The sequence below is a fragment of the Zootoca vivipara genome, chromosome 8 (genome assembly GCF_963506605.1).
Source record: "Zootoca vivipara chromosome 8, rZooViv1.1, whole genome shotgun sequence".
Taxonomy (NCBI): Eukaryota; Metazoa; Chordata; class Lepidosauria; order Squamata; family Lacertidae; genus Zootoca; species Zootoca vivipara.
The window spans coordinates 9074570-9089304 of NC_083283.1; the positions used below are offsets into that span (position 1 = coordinate 9074570).

A 14735-nucleotide genomic window follows, 5' to 3' on the forward strand; every position below is an offset into this window, starting at 1 on the left:
GCAGATAGGAGGCATATAAAGATAATCATCACCAACAACTTCCTGGGAATGGTTGTAAACCAGTATTTTTCTTCTTCTTCCAATCTTCCAATCCCAATATTACAAGTTCATTTTCTCTTCCACGCAAAAATGCCCATAAAAAGCTTCCAGCCCTGAATAAATGCAGATGACAATTTTTCTCTAACATGTTAACTTTGCCATCTCCGCCAAGTCCAATAGTTTCATCAGCCATTCCTCTATAGTGGATAGGGCTGCATCTTTCCATCTTTGTGCATGTAACAATTTCGCCAATGAGATTGCACACAGCAATCTTGCTCTCCAGAGTTTCAGACAGAAAGTCTCCCCCAGAACTTCTTGGAGATGCCAGGGTTTGAACCAGGGACCTCCTGTATGCAAGGCTGGTGCTCTACCACTGAGCCACAACCCCTCCTTTATATCTTTCCCAAGATAACATTGGGGATTTTCTATGTAGAACATGCAACCGAATGATGGGTATAGCATAGGCCTGAGTCCTCTGTACAAACTGAGAATTCTTATGGCTGGCTGACAACCAACAGCCTTCCAAGCACACCTTGGCACATCCATCTTGGTGCTCTCCTGCAGCTGTTACAGTCCTTAGCTTGCTGGCTGATGGATGAGAAACATCCAGCCACATTTCACGACACCTGGACTACCTAATGGCTTTTGGGGGGGGAGAGACAGACTGATTTTCCTGCTGCATCTGCTGTCCCCATCTACATAACTTGAAGGATGCCAAACCACCATCTCAACTGCTGCTCAGAAGGTCGGCAGTTTGAATCCCTGCGACGGGGTGAGCTCCTGTTGCTCGGTCCCTGCTCCTGCCAACCTAGCAGTTCGAAAGCACCTCAAAGTGCAAGAACCGCTCCAGCGGGAAGGTAAACGGCGTTTCCATGCGCTGCTCTGGTTCACCAGAAGAGGCTTAGTCATCCTGGCCACATGACCCAGAAACTGTACACTGGCTCCCTCAGCCAATAAAGCGAGATGAGCGCCGCAACCCCAGAGTTGGTCACAACTGGACATAATGGTCAGGGGTCCCTTTACCTTTACCTTTACCTACTACATTACTTGGTAGGTACTTTGGAAAGGCAAACAAGAATTCCATTTTCATACACTCCCCTTACTATATGACAGGCATAGGCAAACTCCGGCCCTCCAGATGTTTGGGACTACAATTCCCATCATCCCTAGCTAACAGGACCAGTGGCCAGGGATGATGGGAATTGTAGTCCCAAACATCTGGAGGGCCGGAGTTTGCCTATGACTGCTATATGATCTGTGCTCCCTGTCCTTATATACCTTTGTCCCGATCTGTTGCCAAGCTAAGGTCTCTCAACCTACATTACCAGCATAGAGTGGGGGTCCCCTCCATTGAACCCTTTCCCAGACCATAAATGGATGGTCAAATGATATATACATCAAACACGCAAAGATGACCACAGCTACACCTCCACCCGAATGACACAAACTAGTCTGCAATCCTGGCCTGAGCGAATGTAGGACATATGCCAACACAGTCAAAAATCTTTTAAAAAACAACAACTTCACACACACACAGTTGTTCTGTCCCCACACCCAACACTTTGTGGTGTCATTACCACATCTCCAGAACTTCTGCTCAAAGAGTATGCTGGCAAAAGCTCCACAAGGCAAAGGGAGGTGACCAGTCTATAACCTGATGACTGAAAACAAAGAAGGCACGAAACTAAAGGAAGAGTCGTTGTAATATTGCTAACGTTAAAAATTCAGACCATGAGTCAAACCTGCAGACAGTCAAACCTGCAGACATCACCTTGTTCTAAACACTGCCCCAGAGTTTTCAGCAATGAATTTCTCCAACCTAAGGTGGCAGAGGATCCAACTGATAAGACAAGGAAAAGTCCTTACCAACTGCTCTTTATTCAATATTCACAGAGAGAGGCTTGGAAATGCAGCCTCTTGGAATAACAGTGTTGCCCCGAGTGAGTCTCCACCCCCTCCCTCTCTCCCTTCATGCATCATTACTACGGGTGCTGAGAAGTGCCCTCTGCTTTTGAGCTCTTTGCTCTCCTACTTTCAAGGCTCGCCAGGTTCTGGGAGATGGTGGCTCTGGAATGCTTTCTAAAGACACTGTGTCTATCAGCTGTTGCCCTCCTGGTGCTTCCTTCCTCCTCCCCCCCCATTATTTCCCAGCTCCCCCCCCTCATCTGCCTCTGATCTGTGATCTCCCTCAAACCCCTGTTGTAATTCTGAACTGTCTTCTTCTTCTCTGGAAGGCTGAGGAGGCGGTCTCCACCATTCCTCCTCTGCCCAGTCCTTGACACGAAGTTGCATCTACTTCTGCATGGCAGCGCCCCTACTAATGGATGGCCGGAAGGTGGGATTTCAGCTACTATCTCAGCAGGGTTTAGGAGACACCAGAGCCAATAGGGTTCCACCTGGTCCTGTACACCTGCTGATTCTACCCGTGCTTGTCGGTCTGACCTAATCTGGCCACCCACTTGACTGCCAGCCTAGTTGCCTCCAGACCACCAGCCCTGATGCCAAGTCAGAATCACTCTCTGCAGCTGGGCTGTTGGCCAATTCACGTATATCCTCCATATATCTAGCATAAAGGGGAGACATAAATCATGCTGCTATGAGTAATAGCAGCCCACACTGTTCTGCTTGTTTGGCAGTGTAATGAACCTCCATTGTGATTCAGTTCCCTTCTCGTTTCATTCGACTCTTCCCCCCTCGCTCCGCACCCTTTAAAGATAGCCTACAAACAAGAGTGGGTGATTGCATTCACAGTGGGGATTATCAGCCGTCTCCTTCCAAGCCATTAAGCATGGGCTGCGACAAAGAGCGCGTTGTCCTGTTATGATACTGAATCTGGGTAATCCATCAAAGAAGTCAAAACACAGAACTCTGGAAACAAATCACCTAGAACTGATTCGCCAGATGCAAAACGCAGCCACAAAAGACAGAACTCGGAGCTGCAGGAAGCTTCTTCATGAGCCCAGGGACATCATAGCCATTTGGTTGTCGCCTACCTTGTAGCCAGGACAGATCGTGAAGCTGAGGCTCCAATACTTTGGCCACCTCATGAGAAGAGAAGACTCCCTGGAAAAGCCCCTGATGTTGGGAAAGATGGAGGGCACTAGGAGAAGGGGACGACAGAAGACGAGATGGTTGGACGGTGTTCTCGAAGCTACGAACATGAGTTTGACCAAACTGCAGGAGGCAGTGCAAGACAGGAGTGCCTGGCCTGCTATGGTCCATGGGGTCACGAAGAGTCGGACACGACTAAACGACTAAACAACAACAACAATAGCAGATCAAAAAATTCATAGAATCATAGAGTTGGAAGGGATCCCAAGGGTCCTCTAGTCTAACCCCCCTGCAATGCAGGAATCTCAGTTAAAGCATCCATGGCAGGTGGCCACCCAACCTCTGATTTATTACTAATAACCCTTTGTACTGATTGAAATGGTTAGTTTTCATGATACAGTATATTAATCATCTATCTATCTATCATCTATATATCATCTGTCTGTCTGTCTGTCATGTCATCTATCTATTTATCTATCATCTATCTATCTATCTATCTATCTATCTATCTATCTATCTATCTATCATCTCTATTTATCTCTATTTATTTATTTATTTATTTATTTATCCTATCTATCTATCTATCTATCTATCATCTATCTATCTATCTATCTATCTATCTATCTATCATCTATCTATCTATCTCTATTTAGCTTTATTTATTTATTTATTTATTTATTTATTTATTTATTTATCCTATCTATCTATCTATCTATCTATCCATCTATCTATCTATCTATCTATCTATCTATCTATCTATCTATCTCTATTTAGCTTTATTTATTTATTTATTTATTTATTTATTTATTTATCCTATCTATCTATCTATCTATCTATCTATCTATCTATCTATCTATCTATCTTTAGCTCTATTTATTTATTTATTTATTTATTTATTTATCCTATCTATCTATCTATCTATCTATCTATCTATCTATATCTATCTATCTATCTATCTATATCTATCTATCTATCTATCTATCTATCTATCTATCTATCTATCTATCTATCTATCTATATCTATCTATCTATCTATCTATCTATCTATCTATCTATCTATCTATCTATCTCTATTTAGCTCTATTTATTTATTTATCCTATCTCTCTCTCTCTCTCTCTATCTATCTATCTATCTATCTATCTATCTATCTATCTATCTATCTATCTATCTCTATTTAGCTCTATTTATTTATTTATTTATTTATCCTATCTCTCTCTCTCTCTCTCTATCTATCTATCTATCTATCTATCTATCTATCTATCTATCTATCATCTATCTATCTAAACGTTACTAGGAAAATGCTTGCAGAAGAGGCCCAATTCTTCTGGGCAGTGGATGGCATGGATTTGTCCCTAAATTGTCCTTTAATCTGCCCCTGTGAGTGAGAAACATCATCTGGAGCATACGGACTGGTCCCCTCTAGCAAATCCTACCCCTGTGATTTAGGATGTAAGTTACAATCAATCAATCAATGAGGCGTCATAACTAAATTTGGCTAACACAGGTGTGACTCCAGGCTGAAAAATAAATCCGCCGCCTCGTTTTAATTGCTGCTAATTAAAGGAAGAACGTTAATGTGCGGAAACCTAATTTGCCATATGTCCTGGCAGTAATTGAAGGGTAGGGAAAGGGTAAGTGTGTGTTAGATCATAGGAATGAGGCTCCTTAGCCCTAATAAAACACATTAGTGTCATCGGAATCCCTTGGTGTGTTTACTGTCATGTTCACTGCCGTCCTCGAGGCATCTGCTGGGATTCAATTATGAGGGGTGCCACCGGTCTGTTAAAATTGTTGTTTCAAGCTGCGTCTGGGTTGCAGAGTTGTAGCATATCCAAGTTTTTGCAAGGTTGATCTGGATGGAAATATTATTTTGGGGAACCTTTTTGGAAGCAAAATAATGGGACATTTCAAAGGAACAAATCAAAACGTGTGTGCATGCACATATCTCTGATTTTTTTAAAAATATAATTTTTATTTATTTTCCATTTAATATTATACATTCACATCATCTTTATCCACTATACCAGCTTGGCTCTTAGAGCCTATTGACTTCCTTCCCTCCCGCCTCGTGGCTTTCAAAAATTAACCTTTATATCATTGCAATTTATACATTTTCCAGTTCTAATTACACTCAGTACAGAATATCTCAAAAGTTTAAATAAATATAGAAAGATAGAAAACTTCTCATTACAAGTCTTCACATAACCCTGCTAGGTATGTTAATTGTTTACAATGATCTTTCAGATATTGTATAAATTTACTCCAGTCTTTTTGGAATGCTTGATCTTGCTGGTTTCGGATTTTTCCTGTCAGCTTCACCAGTTCTGCAAAGTCCATCATTTTCATCTGCCCCTCTTCTTTCGTTGGTACTTGTTGTTTTCAATTATTGCCGCTGTTGTTGCATACATAAACAGTCTTTTATCTTCCCTTGGTATCTCTTCACCCACTCATACTCATAGAATCATAGAGTTGGAAGAGACCACAAGGGCCATCCAGTCCAACCCCCTGCCAAGCAGGAAACACCATCAAAGCATTCCTGACATATGGCTGTCAAGCCTCTGCTTAAAGACCTCCAAAGAAGGAGACTCCACCACACTCCTTGGCAGCTAATTCTGCTGCCGAACAGCTCTTACTGTCAGGAAGTTCTTCCTAATGTTTAGGTGGAATCTTCTTTCTTGAAGTTTGAATCCATTGCTCCGTGTCCACTTCTCTGGAGCAGCAGAAAACAATCTTTCTCCCTCCTCCATATGACATCCTTTCATATATTTGAACATGGCTATCATATCACCCCTTAACCTTCTCTTCTCCAGGCTAAACATACCCAGCTCCCTAAGCCATTCCTCATAAGGCATCGTTTCCAGGCCTTTGACCATTTTGGTTGCCCTCTCAGGCAACTCATAGCTGCCAAGTCCACTCATAGCTGCCAAGTCTCCCGTTTCTCGCGGGAAACCCCCATATTTTAAACAGTTTCCTGCTGGCAGCCCGGATTGAAAAAAAATCCCGTAAATCCCCCGGATTTCTTACCTGCTAGGGAGGCTCCATTTTGGGTCCTGGTCCTGCCTGATTTCCGGTGCCCATACATGGGTAGTGCGGCACCGAAAGTCGTTTCTATGCATGTCCGGACATGCGTAGAAGCGACTTCTGGTGCCGCTCCGCCTATGCCTGGGCACCGGAAATCGGGCAGCGCTGGCACCGGAAGTTGCTTCTACGCGTGTCCGGACATGCGTAGAAGCGACTTCCGGTGTCGCACCGCTGCTGATCCCGCAGTTTTCGGCGGGAGACTTGGCAGCTATGCACCGACTATCAGTTGTTCTCAACCCTGGGGGTCGGGGGGGTCGGAGCATTTAAAACCCCCTCCTCCAATCTACTCACATAAACTGGTTTGGGTGTCTGGTGTACCGATGTCCTATAACGTAATCACCGTGTTCACAGTGAGCCAGTCCTTCCCTACTTCATTAGGAGGGTCTTGCAGAGATAAAAATGAATCTCCCCCTTCTCATCTTTTGCCAGGGATTCATCGTGCTTCAGCTGGAGCTGTTGATCTCCCGAGCATAATCCTCGGAAATGGAGATGACTGTCAATGTGCACGGTTCCCAAGCTATCGAAATCTTTAAGATACACACCAGCCTTTTAATTTCCGCTTTTCTGAAAAGTGAAAATATGGCACGCACACGCACACTAGAAATCCACAAAGGGCCTCTCATCAAACATCAATCCGTTTTCCTCATTTGCTTGTTCCATGTGCCACCGAGCTGCTTAGCAAGGATGACAACAATGTTGAGAGGAAGGAACAATTTCTGGGAAGGACGCAGCAACCGTCAGTGGCTGGAGTAAAGCTAAAGAGACTCCTACAAGTGAAGTAGCAACAGCCGCCAACTTGGATGGCTTTAAAAGAGGATTAGATAAATTCACGGAGGAGAAGGGTCCCAGTGGCTACTAGCAATCGGAGGCAGTGTGCTTTGCAGGGATTCACAGGTGGGGAAGACGGGCTGTTGCAGTCAACTCCTTCTCCAGGAGGATCTCCATAGGTACCTTGTTTGGTGAGAACAAGATGCTGGTCAAGAGATGGCGCATTGTAGCTGAGATCGAGCACTGAAGACATCTGAAGCCAGCTGTCAGGGACTGGACTGAGGAAGAATGGTGGGAGCCCACCCCCCTTTTTCTGAACCTTCCCAAGGGTTCAGAACAACATTGATTTAGAACAGTGGTTTGCAGAAGGTCATAGTCCAGAGGGGGAAAGCTGGGTGAGTAGCTAAAAAAGCATACATTAGGAGAGAGACAGCTGGCATATTCAGTGTCCTTGGACAGCATTCCTGACATACATACACCCTTTGGCTAAGACTAGATGGGCTTGGAAAGTGATGGAACAGAAAGTGCAACAGCAACAAGCTCTGTAGGAGTGACATAGATTAATGGGGATGGAGGGGGTGAACCTTTACTGGGAGCAACATCATTTTTTAGAGTGATATGCATTCCTTTGTCTCTTACTGTGATTATTAAAGAACTTATGGTATCTGGTAAGAATGCTCCTTTTGTTTGATCTGCTTAATTACTGCCACCGGGAGAGGGATCTGATTCATTAAAGCCTTTAGGGAGGTTTTTAAAGTTTTATGTTTTATCATGGTTTTTAATACTCTGTTGGGAGCCGCCCAGAATGGCTGGGGCAACCCAGTCAGATGGGCAGCATGCAAATAATAAAATTATTATTATTATTATTATTATTATTATTATTATTATTATTATTATTATTATTAGAAGGTAGCAGATCATGCACAAGGGTAGGTGGGAAGGATTCATGCAAACAGAAAAGCAACAGCCAAAGAGGCTAAGAGCCTCTGTCTAGAAGCACCCAAAAATCACAGGTGATTATTGGAGAGGGGGGAAAGAGCCACAGTGGATTTTCTTATTGCAGTTCCTTCACTGAAGAGGTGCTTCTGAAGATGGAGATTCATGGCTACTGGCCCTGATGGCTGTGCTCTGCATCCAGAGTTGGAGGCAGTAATGCTTATGAATACCAGCCGCTGGAAACCACAAGAGGGTAGAGTGCTCTTGTGCTTGGGTCCCGCTTGGGGTTTTCTCAAAGCAACTGCTTGGCCACTGTGAGGTGAGGCTGCTGGACTAGATGGGCCACTGGCCTGATTCAGCAGTGTATCCTTCTTATCCCGGCCACGGGATCACATTCATCCAATGCTTTACCAGCTGCACTGGCTCCCGGTGGAGTACAGGATCAGGTTTAAGGTGCTGGTTTTGACCTTTAAAGCCCTATGTGGCTTGTGACCCTCGTACCTATGGGACCGCCTCTCCTGGTATGCCCCGTGGAGGACCTTAATGTCCACAAACAACAATATTCTGGAGATCCCGAGCCATAAGGTGGCTAGATTGGCCTCAACTAGGGCCAGGGCCTTTTCAGTATGGTATATGCATGTTTGATTGAAACATGCTCTGGAATGCTCTGCAATCTTCTTTTCTTTCAAATACACTTGCACACAGAAAAGTAGCTGCACAGGAGGCTAGGACAGCCCTCCCGATGTGCACTGCTGACTTTCTACATTTCAGGAAACATTCAAAACATTGTTCCCCTTCTTCAACCCCAAACTGCACAATAAAGGAAGGAGAGGATGATTGGTGTGTAGCTCAGAGTTTAGATCGAAATCCAGGAATTTAATTCCCCTTCTGCTGTCCTACATTCCTAGGCCTAATGGACTGGATAACCATGACTAAAACAACAGTGGGGCAGAAATGGGGGCAAGTTGCTCATCCTTAAAGTTGCTTGTCTCAAAAAGAAAGCACAGAAGACTGGAGGCAGTGGGATGCGTGCATGAAGAAGATCCACACCATTCCTTGGCCAAGGTTCAACACTTGCAGTAGACACACAGTCTTATCTCCATGAGTCACTGATATGGCGTTTATTTCCTCCCACTGTATTATTTTAATAACCTGCTGGCAAGAGAGAGCAACTGATCAATTTACCTCGGAGCTTTAATCAATAAATGCCAACAACTCTGGGATTTATGAACTCCCCAGTAATGACATTGTGGAACTTCTGGAGTGCACTTGGAACGAGGAGACGACACCGTTCTTTGGCTAAGATCCACAGTGCTTGAACTGTCAAGCCTTACAATGTGGTTTGGAGTCTCATGAGTACGGGAGGAGCATTGGAATTCCAAGTTGAAAGTCTGCCGTGACTGCATCATTTCATAGAGTCCTCTTGACACTTTGTTAGGGATGGACTCATGAATCTGAACTGGTGATTGCCGAGAAGGCATTTGGAAGCAGTGATGGGCTGGATGAGGGTTAATAAACCAAGTCTGAATCTTGGCAAGGTGGAGGCTGTGCGGGTGAGCATTTTCCAGGTCGTGGAGGTCAGTAAGTTGTCTGCCCTGAATGGGGTTGCTCTTTCACAGAAGGATCAAGTCAAGTGCCTAGTTTGAGATATTCCTGGATCCAACTCTATCACTAGAGGTGCAAGTGGCTTGGAGTAGCTTTTCCCAGCTCTGGCCATTCCTGGGGAGGAATGTCTGTGCATTGGTAGCCACACAGCTGGATTCCTACATTGTGATTTTGTATAGAGCAGCCCTTGATCTTGGTCTGGAGGCTACAGCTGGTGCAGAACATGGTGTCGAGGTTTGCTTGCAGGGACAAACGACAGCCTGTAAATACTACTACCCTCCCGCTAACATTCCATACACCCCATACACCCAGAACCTCTGGATAACAGGAGCCTGGGTCATACAAGAGGGAAGGCCTGTTGTCTTTGTGGCCTGCCTGCCTGCCAGCTTCCTAGAACTATCCAGGACCTTTGATCTGATGTGACATGATGCTCCTTAGTCTTGCATTGCAGGCTTGAGGCTTTTAAAAAATCATTAGCAGAGTGAAAGAGGTAAGAATTTGTAGATTCCAGCTCGAGGAGCTGACAGCTGTTCAACCTAGATCAATATTTGAACGGACATAATAGTAAGCTCTCTCCATACCCTGCTTCCCCAAAGTGGGAGCTGGCAAAAAAATAAATATGCACAAAACTTTCCCCACATATGATTAAATTAGAACCCCAGGCTGTTCCGTTCTCTTTGGTCTGTGATGGATCACTAAGCTCTGGAGTTTTAATTAGCTGGTAACGATCAGGGATGGCAGAACTTTGTCTCGGGCCAGTGACCCCAATCATGCAATTAGACTCTCCAAGATGTGGCATCTGCCCAGCATTCTTACAGATGAGAGTCCATTTTGGTTCATTAAGACCCAAATAGTCATCTCCTTCCAGCTTCTGCTTTGCAGGCAAAAAAGGAAGGGGGTGAGGATGGAAATGCTTCATTCCCTCATGTGCACAGTTGCTCCCAACACAGATACTGAAGGGATGTGAATGCATGTTCTTCCTCTTATGTGCATGGTTTGGAGATCTGTTCATGGGCAACATTTCAGAATATATTGGTGATGGACAGGCTGCCTGTCTCCAGTGGTACCAGCCTATACATGAGCATCATCATTGGAGGACCTCCATGCACCCCTTGCAATATGAGATGAGTTGTGCAATGGTTAATGAAGCTGGGGGCATAGTAGGGTGCAGCTCTGATGAAGGTGTCATCTGTCAGAGTGACAGGGCAATGGACTAGGCCTCCAAGCTCTGTCAGCCGAATGAGGCGATAACAAAGCTTTCAAGTTTGCTTAGGTCACAGGAAGTTGGAGGCCGCAGAAAAAAATCAAGACAAGGCTGGATACGTCATCCCTTTTCTTTGCTGGGGTTCCAGCTGGCAGTTTAAATGGTGGCACTCCTTTGCAAGTGGACCTGAAATTCAGATCAAAAGTAAAATGTTTCGTTTCAGCTGACTGCAGATCTCTTGTTACAGCACAATGTGTTTTGCAACTTGAGCCTTCATAGTTGATCAGGGATGTGAACCTAGCACATACATCTCACCCCAGACTCAAAATCCAACTTTCTAAGCACTATGCCACCCTTTATCAGCTCTCTATTCAATCACACTCCGCTGAGCTGAATAAATTGCAAATCATGCTATATTCAGCCACTCTGTGTGTTATATTCTGATGGCATTTATTAGTTAATTCATTAGACTCAGGGTGGTATATTGGTTAGAGTGGTGGGCTAGAACCTGGGAGGTAAAGGTAAAGGGACCCCTGGCAGTTAAGTCCAGTCGCAAACGACTCTAGGGTTGCAGTGCTCGTCTCGCTTTATTGGCCCAGGGAGCTGGCGTTTGTTCACAGACAGTTTTTCCAAGTCATGTGGCCAGCATGACTAAGCCGCTTCTGGCAAAACCAGAGCAGTGCACGGAAACACCATTTACCTTCCCACCACTGCGGTACCTATTTATCTACTTGCACTTTGACGTGCTTTCGAACTGCTAGTTGGCAGGAGCTGGGACTGAGCAACGGGAGCCTCACCCCATGGCAGGGATTCAAACTGCTGACCTTCGATCGACAAGCCCTGGGCTCAGTGGTTTAGACCACTGCGCCATCCGCGTCCCAGTAGGACCTGGGAGACTAGAGTTCAAATCCCCTCTCAGCCATATGAAGCCCACTGCGTGACTTTTGGTCCAGCCACTATCTCTTAGCCTAACCTACTTTGCAGGGCTGTTGTGAGGTTGAAATGGAGAGCGGGAGAAGAGTGTACACCACATTGAACTCCTTGGAGAAAAGGTGGAATATAGATGTAATATTTAATAAAAATAAATGAAAATAGTTGCTGTCTCCAGGTGACTTGTTGTTGTCATTTAATCGTTTAGTTGTGTCCGACTCTTCGTGACCCCATGGACCAGAGCACACCAGGCACTCCTGTCTTCCACTGCCTCCTGCAGTGGGTCAGACTCATGCTGGTAGCTTCGAGAACACTGTCCAACCATCTTGTCCTCTGTCATCCCCTTCTCCTTGTGCCCTCCATCTTTCCCAACATCAGGGTCTTTTCCAGGGAGTCTTCTCTTCTCATGAGGTGGCCAAAGTATTGGAGCCTCAGCTTCACGATCTGTCCTTCCAGTGAACACTCAGGGCTGATTTCCTTCAGAATGGATAGGTTTGATCTTCTTGCAGCCCATGGGACTCTCAAGAGTCTCCTCCAGCACCATAATTCAAAAGCACCAATTCTTCGGCAATCAGCCTTCTTTATGGTCCAGCTCTCACTTCCATACATCACTACTGGGAAAACCATAGCTTTAACTATACGGACCTTTATCGGCAAGATGATGTCTCTGCTTTTTAAGATGCTGTCTAGGTTTGTCATTGCTTTTCTCCCAAGAAGCAGGCGTCTTCTAGTCCAGGTGACTTAAAACCCGTAAAATACCAACAGCATCAAAATGAGTTCAAAAGATACGAAAAGAAACCAAGACCCAGTTAAGCAAATTCTTAAAGTGCTCATCCATTAATACTATAACATACTATAAAAAGGAGAAATTCTTCCTACGTCAGTAAAAGATGAGAAATAATAATAATAATAATAATAATAATAATAATAATAATAATGTCCAGGAGATTCCTTGGAATCTTGTTTTTATTATTTATGTTTGATACATCTCTTTAAAATTTTAATTTGAAAAACCAAATAAATAAATTTATTTTATTTTTAAAAGTGAGAGAGTGCAATGCCATGAATGAATCAGAATAACCTACAGAAATGAGTGAATAGTTGGACAACTGAAAGGTGAATACGATAGCACCAGGTGTGTTTCTGGGCCGCCACAGACACCTGCATGTTTGGACTTCTGAGAAAGTCAGTAGAGATAAGTCCTGCCCCCCTCTCCCCCAATAACACTAGAACTCAGGGACATCCTGAATGTTGGAAAAATTAGGACAGAGAAAAGAAAGGTGTTCTTGACATAGCGCATAGTTAAATGGTGGAACTTGCTCCCATGAGATGAAGTGATGTCCCACAACTTGTATGGCAGCAAAAGAGGATCAGGCAAACTCATGGAGAATGAGACCATCTAAGGCTACCAGCCACAATGACTATATTCCACCTCCACTGCCAGGGCCCTCAATGCCAGTTGTTGGGGGTCACAAGAGGAGAGAGGTGCTGTTGTGCCCAAGTGGTGCTTGCAAATTTCTCATAGGCATGAGGCTGCCCACTGTGATAACAGGATGCTAGACTAGATGGGCCATTGGCCTGATACAGCACACTTATTAAGTTTGTGAAGGAAATGCCTTTTATCCCTGTCTTTGCTTCGTGAATTCTACTAGCCTCAAATTCCTTAAAACACCTTACAAATGGAAAATAGCAATGGAAATTATTGTCATTGTTATTATTATTATAAGAATTTTAAGGTCTCAAATATAGAATAAATATTCATAAATGCACACGTATCTAAATATATGAAGCATGTGCCTGAAATGGTACAGGAGAGCAATCCTGAAGCCATTTTGACTCGCCCAGTGGCCTCAAATATTCCTCTGCAGTAAGGGAGGCAAATGGGGAAAGCCTTCCCATTGTCTTTTTGCTTGCAAATCCTGTCTTAAGGGCGTATTTGTGTATGAATAGGGTGAGCCTGTGACCTGGACTCAGGAACTAAAGTATTAACCATCACAAAAGAATGGCCAGACTGCCCAGGTAATGCAATCAGTGACCATTATTAGGTATCCTGGCAGACAGGATTTCTGCTGTAGACCGCCTCCTTCTGTGATGCATGTATGATGTTTTGGTGGGTGGTCTTGGGCAACAGGGTGGGCAATTTCAAAAGGGCTTGCACACCATTGTTCAGAGTTCTCCTCCCTCCTGCATGTGGCGAGTAGGGATGCTGTTGCAACAGTTCCTTTAATAAAGATCAGGCTTACTAGCCGCTTTGCTTCTCAAATATACTCTGGTTGGCCTCTGTTATTTTCTCCTACAAATAGGGAATCCACTTAAGAATTCTAGATGGGCTCCAGAATACCCTACAAGGGAAAGGGAGCCATTTTCTTACAATTATTATCTTTTAAAAAATTATACCACCCTATACTGTTGTAGGAATTTCCCCCCACCCCACTGAATCACACACACACATTTCCACATGACTATCGAAAGGGGGGACTTGGGAGCCATAATCCTCTAAGCCTTACGACAGACACATAGGCAGGAGGCTCTGCCAACTGGACATTTCCCCATCAATGGTGCCAGACTGCTAGCCATCTCATTCACAATGGAAGACTCCTCCGAACAAAAGACAGTGATCAACTCTTAGGAAACTGTTAATTTCTCTTTGTGTTTAGGAATTCACACCTGGGAGGGGTGAGAGGAGAGGTGTCAAAGGTGCTCAGATTTCTACCTTGAACCCTCCCTTTTTGTGAGATATTGATTACGTAGCTGTGATGTAGGAATGATGTATTTTGGGGGTGTTTCTTGGTGATGGGAAAACGGATAAAAGTGGAGGTTCTCTTTTGTTCTGGGTTTCCATCTTGCTTCACCTTGATGCAGGTGGGGGTCCTGTCGCGACAGTCTTCAATGAAGACCAAGCCTAATGGCTGCTGTTTTGCTCTGATATTCCTGGCTGGTATCCTTGTTGTTTTGTCCAAGGGAGCCCTCAGATTTTCCGTTAACAATACCCTGGCGTGCTCTGGCCCATGGGGTCACAAAGAGTCAGACACAACTAAACAACAACAACAATACCCATAGATAAAATCACAACATAAAAGACACAGAATACATGACAAAAGCAAAGACAAAGACAAATTG

The 14735-nt window shown here is 44.4% G+C and overlaps 1 non-coding gene across 1 annotated transcript; it reads right to left on the reverse strand.

Annotated features, from left to right (window-relative positions):
* Positions 1 to 355: 355 nt before the first annotated feature.
* TRNAA-UGC (transfer RNA alanine (anticodon UGC)) lies at positions 356 to 427 on the reverse strand. The gene has a single exon. It is a non-coding gene; the product is annotated as a tRNA-Ala (tRNA).
* Between the last annotated feature and the right edge of the window lie 14308 nt (positions 428 to 14735).